This window comes from Odocoileus virginianus, chromosome 21 (assembly GCF_023699985.2).
Source record: "Odocoileus virginianus isolate 20LAN1187 ecotype Illinois chromosome 21, Ovbor_1.2, whole genome shotgun sequence".
Lineage (NCBI taxonomy): Eukaryota > Metazoa > Chordata > Mammalia > Artiodactyla > Cervidae > Odocoileus > Odocoileus virginianus.
In genome coordinates, this window is record NC_069694.1 from 47714906 (window position 1) to 47733600 (window position 18695).

An 18695-nucleotide genomic window follows, 5' to 3' on the forward strand; every position below is an offset into this window, starting at 1 on the left:
TAATCCCCTCCAAGTCCATCCACGTTGCTGTAAATGGCAAACTTTCCCTTTTATGGCTGAGTAGTATTCCATGTTGATACGCATACCACCTCTTCCTGTCCATGCATCTGTTGATGGACACTAAACTTGCTTCCATATCTAAGCAATCATAAATACTGCTGCTATGAACATTGGGGTACCTGTATCTGTTACAATTAATATTTTTATTTTTTTCATATGTATAGCCAGGAGTGAAATTGCTGGGTCATGTGGTAGTTCAAGTTTTAGTTTTTTGAGAAATCTGCACACGGTTTTCCACAGTGCCTGCACCAATTTACATTATCACCAACAGTGGAGGAGGACTTTTCCTTTCACCATATAATTGCCAAAATTTCTTCTTTGTTATCTTTTTGATGATGGCCATTATGACAGGTGGATTTGGTTTACATTTCCCCGATGGTCAGTGATGTTGAGCACCTTCTCAGTACCTGGTAGCTATCTGTATGTGTTCTTTGGAGAAATGTCTATTTAAATCCTCTGCCTAATTTTTAAGCAGATCATTTGGTTTTCTGATGTTGTGTTGTGTGAGTTTTTTGTTTATTTTGGGTACCAACATCTTGTCTGACATGTCATTTGCAAACATCTTCTCCCATTCAGTAGGTGGCCTTTTTGTTTTGTTTGATAGTTTCCTTTGCTAGGCAAAGCCTTTTAGTTTGATGTAGTCTCATTTCTTTATCTTTGTTTTGTTTTCTTTGCCTGAGGAGACATAGCCAAAAAACCATTGCTAAGACTGATGTCTGAGAACTTAACTATTTATGTTATCTTCCAGAGGTTTCATGGTTTCAGAGATCTTAAGTGAAGTCTCTAATCTATTTGAGTTTATTTTTGTTCATGGTGTGATAGAATGTGTTCAGTTGCTCATTCGTGTCCAACCTTGTAACTCTATGGGCTATAGCCTGTTGGGCTCCTCTGTTCAAGGGATTTTCCTGGCAAGAAAACAGGAGTGAGTTGCCATTTTCTCCTCCAGGGGTTCTTCCTGGCCCTGGGATCAAACCTGGGTCTCTTGCAGTGGCAGACGGATTCTTGACCACTGAGCCTCCATGGAAGCCCAGTAGAAAAGTACACTTTGGGGAACTTTACAGAATGCTCGGTGAAAGGCGGAGGAGCGGCGGCTGCCCAAGCTGCGCACAGCGACGCGCTCCTTCCCACTCCCCCACACCGGCATCGGCCCGCTCACCGGCTGTAGAAAACGGTGAAAGAAACCACTTACTACAATGCCACCCAAGAAGAATTGAAAAAGGCTTACAGGAAACTGGCCTTGAAGTACCACCCTGATAAGAATCCAAATGAAGGCGAGAAGTTTAAACAGATTTCTCAAGCTTATGAAGTGCTTTCTGATGCAAAGAAAAGGGAATTATATGACAAAGGAGGAGAACAGGCAATTAAAGAAGGTGGAGCAGGTGGTGGTTTTGGCTCCCCCATGGACATCTTTGATATGTTTTTCGGAGGAGGAGGCAGGATGCATAGAGAGAGGAGAGGTAAAAACGTTGTGCATCAACTTACAGTAACTTTAGAAGATTTATATAATGGTGCAACAAGAAAACTAGCTCTGCAAAAGAATGTGATTTGTGACAAATGTGAAGGCTGAGGTGGTAAGAAAGGAGCGGTAGAATGCTGTCCCAATTGCCGGGGTACTGGAATGCAAATAAGAATTCATCAGATAGGACCTGGAATGGTTCAGCAAATTCAGTCTGTCTGCATGGAGTGCCAGGGCCATAGGGAGCGGATCAGTCCTAAAGATAGATGCAAAAGCTGCAATGGAAGGAAGATAGTTCGAGAAAAGAATATTCTAGAAGTTCATATTAACAAAGGCATGAAAGATGGCCAGAAGATAACATTCCATGGTGAAGGAGACCAAGAACCAGGACTGGAGCCAAGAGATATTATCATTGTTTTAGATCAGAAGGACCATGCTGTTTTTACTCGGCGAGGAGAAGATCTTTTCATGTGTATGGACATACAGCTGGTTGAGGCATTGTGTGGCTTCCAGAAGCCAATATCTACTCTTGACAACCGAACCATAGTCATCACTTCTCATCTAGGTCAGATCGTCAAGCATGGAGATATCAAGTGTGTGCTAAATGAAGGCAAGCCAATTTATCGTAGGCCATATGAAAAGGGTCGCCTAATCATTGAATTTAAGGTAAACTTTCCTGAGAATGGCTTTCTCTCTCCTGATAAACTCTCTTTGCTGGAAAAACTTCTGCCTGAGAGGAAGGAAGTAGAAGAGACTGATGAAATGAACCAGGTAGAATTAGTGGACTTTGATCCAAATCAGGAAAGACGGCGTCATTACAATGGAGAAGCTTATGAGGATGATGTTCATCATCCTCGGGGTGGTGTTCAGTGTCAGACCTCTTAGTAGGCCTGTGAATAACACTCACTGCTGGGGTTTTATTGCAGTAGTGATTGAGTGAAGGACTATAATCATAATATGCTCACTACTTGCTTATGTTTTAATATTCAACTATAGTAGTGTTTAAAAGTTAAATGAAGAATAAACGCGAATATAAAAGCTCAAAAAAAAAAAAAAAGTACACTTTGACTCTTCTACATGTAGTTGTCCAGTTCTCTAAGACCATATATCAAAGAATCTGTTTGTTTGATTTTTCTCTGTTTTATATTCCTAGCTCCTTTGTCATTGATTAATTGCCCATATAAGAGGGGTTCGTTCCTGGGCCCTCTGTTCTGTTCTGTTGAGCTTTGTGTCTGTCTTTATGCCTGTACCAGACTGCTCTGGCATCCCAGTACTGGTGCCACAGACTGTTGGGCAAGCCTGGGCCCTAGGCCCCAGGTGCTAGTAAAGCCAAAGGGAGCATTCCAAATTGCCTAAACCAGTGTCCTCAGAGTAGATCAAGCTCCCTAGAATGACTGGCACCAATGTTTATGTCTCCAGGATGAACTCCAATTGCCTCTGCCTCTTCGGGAGACTCTCCAAGATCAGCAAGTGGGTCTGACCCAGGCTCCTTTCAAACTACTGCTTCTGCCCTGGGTTCTGGAGTGTGTGAGATTTTGTGGGTGCCCTTTAAGAGTGGGGTCTCCAGAGGGATCGGGTGGAGAGGGAGGTGGGAGGGGGGACTGGGATGGGGAATACATGTAAATCCATGGCTAATTCATTTCAATGTATAACAAAAACTACTGTAATGATGTAAAGTAATTAGCCTCCAACTAATAAAAAAAAAAAAAAAAGAGTGGGGTCTCTATTTCCCACAGCTCTCTGACTCTCTGGAAAGTAAGCCCTGCTGGCTTTCAAAGACAAATATTCTGGGGGCTTATCTTCCTTGTACAGGACCAATGGGCTGGAGACCTCAGTGTAGGCCTCAGACCCCTTGTTCTTGGGAAGAAGCTCTCCAATTCTAATTTGCAACTCCCGTTTGTGAGTTGCCCATTTGGGGTCATGGGTCATGACTATGTCTCTGTACCTTCTACCATTGCGTTGTGGTTTTTCCTTTATATCTTTGGTTGCATAAGATTGAATTTTCTTAATTACAATTTTTTTAATACTATGATTGTTTATTGGGATTGATTTAATTTGCATGAAGTTTTAGATATATTTCCTGAGATGGGTTAGTTTCAACTATTCAGGCAGGTTTGGAGTTGATGTGGCTCAGGTGTAAGAGTTAAGAGCATCGAGTTCTATTTCTAAGTACCATGGCCTGGGGGTTGGAGTAGGTAGAGAGACAAGTCAGCAACCGCTCCTTTCACTAAGCAGTATACATTTTACAGGTATTTTTTCTAAGCTGCACAAAAGTCCCTGGGGGATAGCAGTGGTCATGGCTGCATTGTTGAGGGGAAGGCAGGAGGTCAGTGTTGTCCTTGATGTTGTCTGGCATCCATTGGAACAGTCATCCTATCTGGTTTTTAAATGAAGGTCTGTGTAATTGCCTCAGTTCAGCTCAGTTCAGTCTCTCAGTCGTGTCCGACTCTTTGCGACCCCATGAATCACAGCATGCCAGGTCTCCCTGTCCCTCACAAACTCCTGGAGTTTACTCAAATCCATGTCCATCAAGTCAGTGATGCCATCCAGCCATCTCATCCTCTGTCGTCCCCTTCTCCTTCTGCCCCCAGTCTCCCCCAGCATCAGGGTCTTTTCCAGAGTCAACTCTTCGCATGAGGTGGCCAAAGTACTGGAGTTTCAGCTTCAACATCAGTCCTTCCAATGAACACCCAGGACTGACTTCCTTTAGGATGGACTGGTTGGATCTCCTTGCAGTCCAAGGGATTCTCAAGAGTTCTCCAACACTATAGTTCAAAAGCATCAATTTTTTGGCACTCAGCTTTCTTCAGAGTCCAACGTAATTGCCTAGTTGTACCTAATTCCCATCTCCATGGGCCCTCCATTTTTGTCACTCTCTATGTGCTTCTCTGAGGAGCCATGTAAATCATCCAGGCTGTGTCGGAGCATGGGGAAGCCTAAGGCGTTGTCTCCATGGGTAGGCGTGCCATGCAACACCTTTTCCTCCAAGGCTATGTGATTTCCACAGGCTCTGCCTAAACAATGGGAGCTGGTTTCCTTTCCTCCCAGAGACCATCAGCCCATATACGGGTTTTGAATTCTTCCTAGAACTCAACCCAAGAACTTGAGGGCAAGCTTCCTCTTTCTGGGACCCTTTAGGTGCTCTCTTACCACTTCTGTGTTTCCATTGCAATAAGATAGAGTCTTCTTTTAACCTGAGGACTCCTTTGTACTTTATAGAGGTTGGAGATTGACAGGGAGTAGAGTGAGGATGGGATATTTTTCTCGTATGTATTAGGTACTTTCCCATTTATATTGTATCTGTCATGGCTCTTTGTTGGTCTCCAAACTGCCTAAGTTTTAAAATCCCAAATCTTAAATTCAAAATTAAATCTTTTAGGAATAAAAGCTGTTAATTTGTTGATACATCTTCTCTTCTAATCCAGAAAGTAGAACAATCTGGTTGTCTGATGGTGGTGGTAGTTTGTGGGTGGGGAGGCAAACAGGAAATTAAAGAAGAAAATATTGAGGAATGGGGGTATAAGAATATTTTAAATTTAAAATATCAAATGAAGTTTTTTTTCTCTTGTGTTCTTTTTGTTGGTCCTAACTAAGGCCCTCAGAGGCATTATTTCCCCACTTTGAATAATGCAGCAGCCCTTTTAAAGAGAAAGTCACTTGTGACTTCCCTGGTTGTCCAGCAGTTAAGACTCCATGCTTCCACTCCTGGGAGCATCAATTCACTCCCTGGTCAGGGAACTAAGATCTCACATGCCACTTGGTGGCCAAAACATAAAAGCAAAAATAACTAAAAATGAAAATCATTTGGCACATCCCTAAGAATATATCTGTGCATTAGTTGCACTGAACTATAGTTGTGAAACTGTGCCTCTAGAGAAGGTTACTTAAGGGTTGGACAGCAGTTTGTACTCATCATCTCTATATGGCCAGGGTTCCCTAGGATGGAGCCCTCGTTGTTTTGATGAAAGGGCTTTAAAGTCACAGTGTACCTACAGGTGGTGACTTTGGGGATGCATTCTCTTTCATGAGAACTAAGTCGTGATGGGGTGAGGGCATTATTTCTTTGTCTCTCTTCCAGTTGCTTTGCCATGAGTTTGAAGGGAAATGGAAACTATCCTGCTCTGTGATCATTGTCTTCTTCTTTTTTGACTGCCCCTTAATTCTTTCTTTGGGATCTTTCACTTCTAGAAATCCGGAGAATTAAAGAAAGTCTGAAAGTATTTCTTATTGGAAAAAAGTTTGGCTATGTGTCTCCTTTTTAAAAAAAATGCCCCCCCCCTTTTTTTCTTGAGGTATATTCTACATGTAATGAAATGCACAAATCTTAAGTGAACTGTTGGAAGAATTTTTGCCTACATATATCCAAATGCAATGACTACCCAGATCAAAATAGAAATATTTCTGTGACTCTGGTGGTTTCCTAATTACCCTTCCTAGTCAATACTTTCTCCCCCAGGCAGCCAGCACTGTGATTCCTACCAGACCTTTGGTGGACTCTGTGGCATTATGTGGGCATTCTCTTCTGACAGCAGGTGAAGTAAGCTGGTCTGGATTGTTCCTGTAGCCCATGGAAGGAGTGAGTCTCTTGGCATTGTGGAAGAACCCCAGCTTTTTTGTTTTGTCTCTTGGCACTCCTCTGCCTTAGCTTTTTGTTAGTCAAACTTTTCCCTCTGGATTGGAAAAGTTTGAGATTCAGGTGCTTAGGAAATAGGGGTCAATTTGGTCATTTTGGCTTGCTTTGGATCCTGGCCTTAGCCTGCCATTGAAAGACTTGCCTTAAACTGACTCAGAGTCTCATCAAATATCCCCACTTTGCCCTCCTCCTACTGAGATGCTCCGACTCTGTGCTATTTCTTACCAAAGTAGGTAAAAGCTTAGATTGTCTTTTCAGCAGGTTGTCTTAGTGATATTTTAGGGAACCAGGCTTCCCTGGTGGCTCAGATGGTAAAGAATCTGCCTATAATGTGGGAGACCTTGGTTCAATCCCTGGGTTGGAAAATCCCATGGAGGACGGCATGGTAACCCACTCCAGTATTTTTCTCTGGTCCAACCCCATGGACAGAGGAGCCTGGCAGGATACAGGCCATGGGGTCACAAAGAGTAGGACATGACTGAATGACTGAGTTCAGTTCAGTCGTTCAGTCATGTCCAGCTCTTTGCGATCCCATGGACTGCAGCACGCCAGGGCTTCCCTGTCCATCACCAACTCCCAGAGCTTACTCAAACTCATGTCCATTGAGTCAGTGATGCCATCCAACCATCTCATCCTCTATTGCCCCCTTCTCCTCCCACCTTCAATCTCTCCCAATGTCAGGGTTTTTTCTAGTGAGTCAGTTCTTTGCATCAGGTAGCCAAAGTACTGGAGTTTCAGCATCAGTCTTTCCAATGAATATTCCAACTAGTCTATGCAAAAGGACTGAGAGACCAAGGTTACACATAAAAGGCCTTCCTTGAACATGCTTATTAAAACTGCAGCCCAGTTTTAATTCCTGGAACTTTATTTCTCCCTTCATTGCATTAATATCCTTCATAGCCCTTCTGGTTTGTTTGTTTGTTTTTACTATTTATGTGCTTAATGTGGTTCTACTAGAAAAATTTCAGTCCCATGAAGGCTGGCATTTCTGTCTCAAAGTCCAGAACAGTTGCTGATACCTAATAGATTGTCAGTTTTTATTGTTGAATAAATGGATATTATCTAATTACTGTGAACACAAATAACTTAAACCCCAAATTGCATTTTGGGCAGACATCTTCAATCATTTAGTTGACTTCAGTTAGGTTCAGTTCAGTTTAATGGCTCTGTGGTGTCCGACTCTTGGCGACCCCATGGACTGCAGCATGTCAAGCTTACCTGTCTATTACCAACTCCTGGAGCTTGCTCAAACTCATGTCCATCGAGTCAGTGATGCCATCCAACCATGTCATCCTCTGTTGTCCCCTTCACCTCCTGCCTTCAATCTTTCCCAGCATCAGTGTGTTTTCCAATGAGTCAGTTCTTTGCATCAGGTGGCCAAAGTATTGGAGTTTCAGCTTCAGCATCAGTCCTTCCAATGAAAATTCAGGACTGATTTCCTTTAGGATTGACTGGTTTCATCTCCTTGCAGTCCAAGGGACTCTCAAGAGTCTTCTCCAACACCACATTTCAAAAGCATCGATTCTTTGGCACTCAGCCTTCTTTATGGTCCAACTCTCACATCCATAGATGACTACTGGAAAAATCAAAGCTTTTATTAATTGACTTACATCCAACAAACCTGTGTGAGTTTTCCTCATATTAAAGAAGGTCAAGGAAGACATGTGGAAGCCATGGTAGGATTCTCTTATTGAAATTTTTGTTTTTATGACTCTGTCACTACTGAAGAAACATGCTCTGGGAGGTTTCTAGCTAACATAATCACATGGAACTTGGGTTCTTTGTTAGTTCATTTGTCTTTGGTTGCACAATCTTATAATAATTTTCTGAGGGACACACTGGACTTATCCATAGGAACTCTATCATCCCATCTCCACATCCATTCAGGCTGGCCTCTCATTCACCAAATTGATTTAAACAAGACAATGTCAATCAAACTTTCTGATTACTCACATCAATCTTTAATTCCAGAGTTCTCTCAGTAAAAACTTTGTGAGAAATGATACCCATGCCTACTGGATACACTATCTCTTCATCCTTTGGGGTATTATTAAATTTACTAGTCCTGAATCTAGCCAGATCATCAGCAAGATTTTTCTTAGAGTGTCCTCATCACTCCTGGCTATTTTTACTGAAATAAGCTTTGATGTAACACTTTCACTTTCACAAGACTCAATAATAGAGACATACACACACATAAACACAATGAGAACTCACTAGTGGTGGTGGGGGGGCGGTCCTAAGATGGTGGAGGAATAGGATGGGGAGACCACTTTCTCCCCTACAAATTCATTGAAAGATCATTTGAATTTTGAGCAAATTCCACAATACAACTTCTGAATGCTGGCGGTGGACACCAGGCACCCAGAAAGGTAGCGCATTGTCTTTGAAAGGAGGTAGGATAAAATATAAAAGATAGAAAGAGAGACAAAAGAGTTAGGGATGGAGACCCGTCCCGGGGAGGGAGTCATGAAAGAGGAGAAGTTTCCAAATACCAGGAAACCTTCTCACTGGTGGGTCTGTGGGGAATTTTTGATTCTCAGAGGGCAACATAACTGGGAGGAAAAAAAAAAACACCCACAGATCATGTGCCTAATTGCAGCTTTCATTGGAGAACTAGCCCAGACTGCCATCAGCAAGTGGGGTCTCAATAGTGAGGTGCAGGCTGCATTGCTTAGGGTAAGGAACGGGCTTGAATACCCCAAGGGCAATCTAAGGGAACTAACTTGAGATGGCAACCCAGACTGTAGGATAGCAGAGAGAGGGGGAAAAAAAGAAAAAGAGAGAGAGAGAACTTTCCTGTGAAAAGCTCTAACCTAAGGCACTGGCAGGCCTGCTCACAGAACAAAGGACTGATTGAATACCAGAGGAGAGCTTGCCGGCTGTGGACTGGCCCATCCCCCGCCAGCCGGAGGCAGAGAGGCAGGTGGGTAACAGCCAGAGTTGGAAGGCGAGGGGCAGTCTCGGCCCCTGAGCCAGCATCCTCTACCAAACTGCGAGCAGGCTCCCAGTTGTTAACCAAGTCTTCCTGGGATCCTGGATGGTTGACATCTGCCAGGAGGGTCGCAGCCAGAGATCAGCTCCCCAGAGGAGACACAGGCCACACCTGAGACGGCACTTCGGCTTGCAGCCAAGAAACCGAGTGGCTGGGATGGGAGAGGTGATAGGATGCACCGCCCACCTGGGGAGAGTGCGCTCAGCAAGCACCTGGTCACCTGAGCTGCTCGGACCTGGGAAGGGCACGAAACGCAGGCCCAACTGAGTCTGTGCCCCTGTGGAGTACCTGAGAAAATGAACCTGAGCAAGACCTGGGAAGTGCACGCAACCCAGGGCCTGCTTTAGACAGTTCCCTTGCAGAGCAACCTGGAGCCTAAGCAGTGTAGACCGGGAAAGAACACACACCGTGAGTGGGGGAAAACCCAGTGTGGCTCAGACACTGCGAGCACTCCCCACACACGCCAGTGGTATTTGTTTGCAGTTTCCTCCCTCCCCACAGCGTGACTGAACAAGTGAGCCTAAATAAGCGACCACCTCTGCCCCCTTCTGTCAGGGTGGAAATTAGACACTGAAGAGACTTGCAAACAGAGGAAGCCAAAATAAACAAAGAAGAGAGAACTGCTTTGGAAGTGACAGGTGCAACAGATTAAAACCCTGTAGTTAGCACTGACTACATTGGAATGGGCCTAAAGACCTCGAGAAGAAGTATAAGCTGGAACATGGGACTATCTGAAACTGAACTGACCCCACAATGCCCACAACAGCTCCAGAGAAATTCCTAGATATATTTTACTATTATCATTCTTTTAATTTTTAATTAAAAAAAAATTTTAAGTCCTTTATTACTCCTTTAATTTTCATTTTTATAACCTACTATTACCTTGCAAAAAAAGACCCTACTTTTAAAGCAAGTTTCATATATATTTTTTATAATTTTTATGATTCTGTTTTTGTTTTGTTTTAATATTGTATTATTGAGAGTTTAACCTCTACTCTAGATTTTTAATCTTTTCTTTTTTGGTATTTGTTATCGATTTTTTACCTTTAAGAATCCAATCTTCAGTACCCATTTCTACTTAAGAGTGTGATTACTGACTTGATTGCCCTCTCACTCTTTTGACTCTCCTTTTTCTCCCCCAGGTCACCTCTATCTCCTCCCTCCCCATTCTCTTCTCTACCCAACTCTGTGAATCTCTTTGGGTAGTCCAGGCTGTGAAGAGCACTTGGGGAACTGATTACTGGCTAGATCTGTCTCTCTCCTTTTGACTCCCCGTCTTCTTCTCCTGGTCACCTCCATTGTCTTCCTCCCTCTCCTCTTCTCTACGTAACTCTCTGGGTGTTCCAGGCTGTGGAGAGCACACAGGGAATTGGCTACTAGCTAGATTGCTCTCTCCCCTGTTGATTCCCCCTCTTCTCCTCCTGGTCACCTCTATTGCTCTCCTCCCTCTTCTCTTCTCCATGTAACTCTGTGAACCTCTCTGGGTGTCCCTAACTGTGGCTAATCTTTTCTCTATTAACCTAGATGTTTTATCATCTGTGCTGTATGGATGGAGAAATCTTGAGGCTACTGTAAGAATATGACTGAAAACCAAAGACAGGAGGCTTAAATCCAAAACTTGAGAAGACCAGAAAACTCCTGACTACAGGGAACATTAATTGACAAGAGCTTATCCAAAAGCCTCCATACCTACACTGAAACCAAGCTCCACCCAAGAGCCAAGTTCCAGAGCAAGACATACCAGACTAATTCTCCATCAATGCAGGAACATAGCCCTGAGCATTAATATACAGGCTTCCCAAAGCCACACCAAACCCATAGACACCTCAAAATTCACCATTGTACACTTCATTGCACTCCAGAGAGAAGAGATCCAGTTCCACCCACCAGAAAACCGATGCAAGCTTCCCTAAACAGGAAACCCTGACAAGTCACTCGTCCAATCCAACCTACAGGGAGGAACCTCCACAATCAAGAGAAACCACAGACTTCCAGCATACAAAAAGGCTACCCCAAACACAGCAACCCAAACAAGATGAAAAGACAGAGAAATATTCAGCAGGTAAAGGAACATGATAAATGCCCAACAAACCAAACAAAAAAGGAGGAGATAGGGAGTCTACCTGAAAAAGAATTCAGGATAATGAAGAATAATGATAGTAAAAATGATCCAAAATCTTGAAAACAAAATGGAGTTACAGATAAATAGTCTGGAGACAAAGATTGAGAAAATGCAAGAAATGTTTAACAAGGACCTAGAAGAAATAAAAAAGAGTCAATTAATCATGAATAATGCAATAAGTGAGATAAAAAACACTCTGTAGGGAACCAACAGTAGAATAGCTGAGGCAGAAGATAGGATAAGTAAGGTGAAAGATAGAGTGGTGGAAATAAATGAAGCAGAGAGGAAAAAAGAAAAAAGAATTAAAAGAAATGAGGACAATCTCAGGGACCTCTGGGACAATGTCAAATGCCCCAACATTCGAATCATAGGAGTCCCTGAAGAAGAAGACAAAAAGAAAGGCCATGAGAAAATACTTGAGGAGATGATAGTTGAAAACTTCCCTAAAATGGGGAAGGAAATAGCCACCCAAGTCCAAGAAACCCAGAGAGTCCCAAACAGGATAAACCCAAGGTGAAACACCCCAAGACACATATTAATCAAATTAATGAAGGTCAAACACAAAGAACAAATATTAAAAGCAGCAAGGGAAAAACAACAAATAACACACAAGGGGATTCCCATAAGGGTAACAGCTAATCTTTCAATAGAAACTCTTCGGGCCAGAAGGGACTGGCAAGACATACTTAAAAGTGATGAAAGAGAAAAACCTACAACCCAGATTACTGTACCCAGCAAGGATCTCATTCAAATATGAAGGAGAAATCAAAAGTTTTACAGACAAGCAAAAGCTGAGAGAATTCAGCACCACCAAACCGGCTCTTCAACAAATGCTAAATGATCTTTTCTAGACAGGAAACACAGAAAAGGTTTACAAACTCGAACCCAAAACAACAAAGTAAATGGCAATGGGATCATACTTATCAACAATTACCTTAAATGTAAATGGGTTGAATGCCCCAAACAAAAGACAAAGACTGGCTGAATGGATACAAAAACAAGACCCCTATATATATGCTGTCTACAAGAGACCCACCTCAAAACAAGGGACACATACAGACTGAAAGTGAAGGGCTGGAAAAAGATATTTCATGAAAATGGAGACCAAAAGAAAGCAGGAGTACCAATACTCATATCAAATAAAAGAGACTTTGAAATAAAGGCCACGAAAAGAGACAAAGAAGGACACTACATAATGATCAATGGGTCAATCCAAGAAGAAGATATAACAATTATAAATATATATGCACCCAGCATAGAAGCACCACAATATGTAAGGCAAACACTAACGAGTATGAAAGGGGAAATTAACAGTAACACAATAGTAGTGGGAGACTTTAATACCCCACTGACACCTATGGATGGATCAACTGAACATAAAATTAGCAAGGAAACACAAACTTTAAATGATACAATGGACCAGTTAGACCTAATTGATATCTATAGGACATTTCACCCCAAAACAATGAATTTCACCTTTTTTTCTCAAGAACACATGGAAACTTCTCCAGGATAGATTACATCCTGGGCCATAAATCTAGCCTTGGTAAATTAAAAAAAAGAAAAAAAAAACCCAAAATCATTCCAGTCATCTTTTCTGCTCACAATGTGGTAAGATTAGATGTCAACTATAGGGAAAAAAAGTATTAAAAAATCCAACATATGGAGGTTAAAGAACATGCTTCTGAATAACCAACAAATCACAGAAGAAATCAAAAAAGAAATCAAAATATGTATAGAAATGAATGAAAATGAAAATACAACCCAAAACCTATGGGACTCAGTAAAAGCAGTGCTAAGGGGAAGGTTCATAGCAATACAAGCTTACCTCAAGAAACAAGAGAAAAGTCAAATAAATAACCTAACTCTACACCTAAAGCAACTAGAAAAGGAAGAAATGAAGAACCCCAGGGTTAGTAGAAGGAAAGAAATCATAAAAATTAGGGCAGAAATAAATAAAAAAGAAACAAAGGAGATCATAGCAAAAATCAACAAAGCTAAAAGCTGGTTCTTTGAGAAGATAAATAAAATAGACAAACCATTAGCCAGACTCGTCAAGAAAAAAATGGAGAAGAATCAAGTCAACAAAATTAGAAATGAAAATGGAGAAATCACAACAGACCACACAGAAATACAAAGGATCATGAAAGACTACTATCAGCAACTAAATGCCAATTAAATGGACAACTTGGAAGAAATGGACAAATTCTTCAAAAAGTATAACTTTCCAAAACTAAACCAGGAAGAAATAGAAAATCTTACCAGACCCATCACAAGCATGGAAATCGAAACTGTAATCAGAAATCTTCCAGCAAACAAAAGCCCAGGACTAGATGGCTTCACAGCTGAATTCTACCAAAAATTGAGAGAAATGCTAACACCTATCCTACTCAAATTTTCCATAAAATTATAGAGGAAGGTAAACTTCCAAACACATTCTAATAAGCCCACCATCACCCTAATACCAAAACCAGACAATGATGCCACAAAAAAAGAAAACTACAGGCCAATATCACTGATGAACATAGATGCAAAAATCCTTAACAAAATTCTAGCAAACAGAATCCAACAACTTATTAAAAAGATCATACATCGTGACCAAGTGGGCTTTATCCCAGGGATGCAAAGATTCTTTAATATCCACAAATCAATCAATGTGATATACCATATTAACAAATTGAAAGATAAAAACCATATGATTATCTCAATAGGTGCAAAGAAAACCTTTGACAAAATTCAACATCCATTTATGATAAAAACCCTCCAGAAAGCAGGAATAGAAGAAACATACCTCAACATAATAAAAGCCTATATCATAAACCCACAGCAAACATTATCCTTAATGGTGAAAAATTGAAAGCATTTCCCCTAAAATCAGAAACAAGACAAGGGTGCCCACTCTCACCACTACTATTCAACATAGTTTTGGAAGTGTTGCCCACAGCAATCAGAGCAGAAAAAGAAATGAAAGGAATCTAGATTGGAAAAGAATAAGTAAAACTCCCACTGTTTGCAGATGACATGACCCTCTACATAGAAAATCCTAAAAACTCCACTAGAAAATTACTAGAGCTAATCAATGAATATAGTAAAGTTGCAGGATATAAAATTAACACACAGAAATCCCTTGCATTCCTATATGCTAACAATGAGAAAACAGAAAGAGAAATTAAGGAAACAATTCCATTCACCATTGCAACAAAAAGGATAAAATACTTAGGAATAAATCTACCTAAAGAAACAAAAGACCTATATATAGAAAACTATAAAACACTGATGAAAGAAATCAAAGAGGACACAAATAGATGAAGAAATATACCATGTTCATGGATCAGAAGAATCAATACAGTGAAAATGAGGATAATACCCAAAGCAATCTATAGATTCAATGCAATCCCTATCAAGCTACCAATGGTATTTTTCAGAGAGCTAGAACAAATAATTCACAATTTGTGTGGAAATACAAAAAACCTCGAATAGCCAAAGCAATCTTGAGAAAGAAGAATGGAACTGGAGGAATCAATCTGCCTGACTTCAGGCTCTACTACAAAGTCATCAAGACAGTATGATACTGGCACAAAGACAGAAATATAGATCAATGGAACAAAACAGAAAGCCCAGAGATAAATCCACACACCTATGGACATCTTATCTTTGACAAAGGAGGCAAGAATATACGGTGGAGAAAAGACAATCTCTTTAACAAGTGGTGCTGGGAAAACTGGTCAACCACTTGTAAAAGAATGAAACCAAAACACTTTCTAACACCATACACAAAAATAAACTCAAAATGGATTAAAGATCTAAACGTATGACCAGAAACTATAAAACTCCTAGAGGAAAACATAGGCAAAACACTCTCTGACACAAATCACAGCAGGATCCTCTATGACCCACCTCCCAGAGTAATGGAAATAAAAGCAAAAATAAACAAATGGGACCTAATTAAGATTAAAAGCTTTTGCACAATGAAGGAAACTATAAGCAAGGTGAAAAGACAGCCTTCCTAATGGGAGAAAATAATAGCAAATGAAGCAACTGACAAAGAATTAATCTCAAAAATATACAAGTAGCTCCTGCAGCTCAATTCCAGAAAAATAAACCACTCAATCAAAAAATGGGCCAAAGAACTAAACAGATATTTCTCCAAGAAGACATATAGATGGCTAATAAACACATGAAAAGATGCTCAACATTACTCATTATCAGAGAAATGCAAATCAAAACCACACTGAGGTACCATCTCACGCCAGTCAGAATGGCTGCTATCAAAAAGCCTACAAAAAATAAATGCTGGAGAGAGTGTGGAGAAAAGGGAACCCTCTTACACTGTTGGTGGGAATGCAAACTAGTCCAGCCACTGTGGAGAACAGTGTGGAGATTCCTTAAAAAATTGGAAATAGAACTGCCATACGACCCAGCAATCCCACTGCTGGGCATACACACTGAGGAAACCAGAATTGAAAGAGACATGTGTGCCCCAATGTTCATTGCAGCTCTGTTTACAATAGCCAGGACATGGGAACAACCTAGATGTCCATCGGCAGACGAATGGATAAGAAAGCTGTGGTACATATACACAATGGAATATTACTCATCCATTATAAAGAAGGCATTTGAATCAGTTCTAATGAGGTGGATGAAACTGGAGCCTATTATACAGAGTGAAGTAAGCCAGAAAGAAAAACACCAATACAGTATACTAATGCATATATATGGAATTTAGAAAGATGGTAATGATGACCCTATGTGTGAGACAGCAAAAGAGACACAGATGTAAAGAGCAGTTTTCTGGACTCTGTGGGAGAAGGCAAGGGTGGGATGATTCGAGAAGATAGTGTTGAAATGTGTATATTATCATATGTGAAGTGGATCACCAGACCAGATTCAATGCATGAGACAGGGTTCTCAGGGTTAGTGCCCTGGGATGACCCTGGGGGATGAGATGGGGAGGGAGGTGGGAGGGGGCTTCTGGATGGGGAACACATATGTGCCTGTGGCTGATTCATGTTGATGTGTGGCAAAAACCACTACAATATTGTAAAGTAATTAGCCTCCAATTAAAATAAATAGATTAACTTTTTTTTAATTGAAAAAAAAAAGAACTCACTGGTATATTTACTGTGAGGATGATGTTGAGAACATCATCTACAACACACCCAACTATCAACCCTTCATAAATATCCATAGGAAAAAAAAAAAGACATAATACCAGAAAAAAGCTATGCTTGTTTTGTGCAACAGGCAGGCTTTGAATGTGTACTCTATTCATGTGTTTTATTAATTTCTTTCTTTGCTTTGGTGGCTAGGAAACTCAAAGCTAAATCTGCTCCTTACCTTCAGCAGCTGTGTAAGAACTTTTGTAAATTTTATTTTGGCTTTATTTTACTCTTCCTCCTATACTCCCCTTCATTTTGACTCTTTTATCTACTTTATCCCACTTAATTTTATCTATTTTATCTGTTGTCTCAAATTATTTTCAGATATAAGTATGTGGGTATAAGTTAATAAATAAATTAAGCACTTAATATAAGGATTTGTTCAAGAAGGATGGTTTTTTAATCTTAACTTTCTGACTTGTCCGTACCTTTTGTTTTCCTGTCTTTTTCTTCTACTAACTAAAAAACTCCCCCCAGAGACCAGTTATCAAATGTAAAAAATGCACAATATGATTAATGTCATTTAGAAAACCATACAGAATATTTAATTAATACATAATTGCTTTATTTAAATGATATACAGGGTACTACAGTTGATTAGCTCATTCTTTTTTATTAATTTTACTAAATGAAGTAGCTGTTAATAAATTATTCAGGATGTCAAGTCAACATTCATGAAGCATCATATTTTACCTGTAAAGCTTTGTTGTCAGTTATCAAACATAAATAGAGTGGTAAAAATGAGTCTAAGAAAAATAGTTTAAAAGCTATCAACATGGTAATTTATGTTAGACATTTAAACAAACCCTAACTATCCATGTCAATAATAAATTACATATAAATAACTTAAAAGTTCTTTACTGTGTTTCCCCTCCAAAACTATCTTCTGGAGAGTTTTAAACCTATTGGACACTTTTCTAAACCTAAGTGCCTCAGATCACCTACTTCTTTTCCATTTCATTCCCTGGTCTGCTCAGAATGGGTGCTTTGGCCTGTACCAGATGGTCCTGTAATTTTCAGGCTGTAGCTTTTAATTAATACAAAATTGTCTTCAAACAATGTCAGAGCTTGAGCTGCCTTTTGGGGTTATATCTCTTTCTTCCCTATGGGGGAGCTTCAATCTGTGATCCTCTGAGTGACTCTGATGAAAGGTTTTTCTGTAAGTCTCTAAATATGTTCTAAGATCCCGAATTTAAGACCAGGATTCATGGAAAAACTGATTTAAGATATCTGTTTGGATGATGCTTCTGACAGCAAAGAAAGGATAATGAGCATTCAGTTTCTCTGTTTGGGACCAAGACTATCCAGATCTCACTCCCTTTGAGCACAGTTTTTCTGTGCATCATTTGAAGTTGAGAGACAAAAGGGGTGGAAAAGGGTCAACTGAAGCCCTTTTCCCAACTATCGCCCTGAACAGGGATATATATGACAAACTATGAATGAAGGTGTGCCCTTAACAAGCTTCCCAGGTGGCGCTAGTGGTAAAGAACCTGCCTGCCAATGCAGGAGACATTAAGAGATGTGAATTCAATCCCTGGGTCGGGAAGATCCCCTGGAGAGCACGGCAACCCACTCCAGTACTCTTCCCTGGAGAATTCCAGGGACAGAGGAGCCTGGCGGGTTACAGTCCACAGGGTTACAAAGAGTTGGACAGGACTAAAGTGACTTAGCACACACGCACGTGCCCTAACATTTTGCTAAGTGAGATGTGAGATTTGAAATTCAGGAGTGATAGGGCTAAAGATCTCTCTCTTTACAACAGAAAGGATGGTGAGCATGTGTCAGTCGGAGTCCAATCAGGAAAAGAGAAACCACAGCAACTGTTTTAACAAAGACAATTTAATGTGGGGGGGGGTGGTCAAATGGGAAATGGAAGGGATATAGATAAAACAGATACTAACTTCAGGAAGTAGCTTCATTTTTAGTATTAGAGAAACAAAGGGAAGAGATTGGGGTTCTCGAGAAACCTCGACACTTGGAGCAAGGGCCCTGAGAACTGCTTGCCTGGCGGTTACCTCTATAAGGGGCCTGATATGAGGTTGGATCCAAGAGGTGGGAAAAACCTGAAAACTGGAACTACCTGCTTCTGGAACCAACTGAGCTACTTGGGTAAAGAGCCATACAAGGGTGACCCACAGAGCAGTAGAAAGCAAAAGGGAAATGGTGAATTCTTCCTCCCTCCTCCTGCCTTCTGGCTGCCCTCTAATTTCTCCTACTGGTGAAACTTTCCTCTAAAAGGAAACCATAGAAGTACTTGCAGAAACCCAGTC

General features: G+C 40.8%; 1 long non-coding RNA gene and 1 pseudogene across 3 annotated transcripts in view; one reads left to right on the forward strand and one right to left on the reverse strand.

The window, feature by feature from the left end:
• The window catches only part of LOC110133759 (uncharacterized), a 259888-nt gene that overhangs the window by 13671 nt on the left and 227522 nt on the right, over positions 1-18695 (reverse strand). For 2 of the 3 annotated variants that reach the window (XR_011482541.1, XR_011482540.1), the window contains exon 6: positions 7368-7725. The exons of the other annotated variant lie outside the window; for it this stretch is intronic. This is a non-coding gene — a long non-coding RNA (uncharacterized lncRNA). The remainder of the gene's footprint in view (positions 1-7367; positions 7726-18695) is intronic. 3 annotated transcript variants of the gene reach the window in all.
• LOC110133779 (dnaJ homolog subfamily A member 1 pseudogene) lies at positions 1254-2541 on the forward strand (annotated as a pseudogene).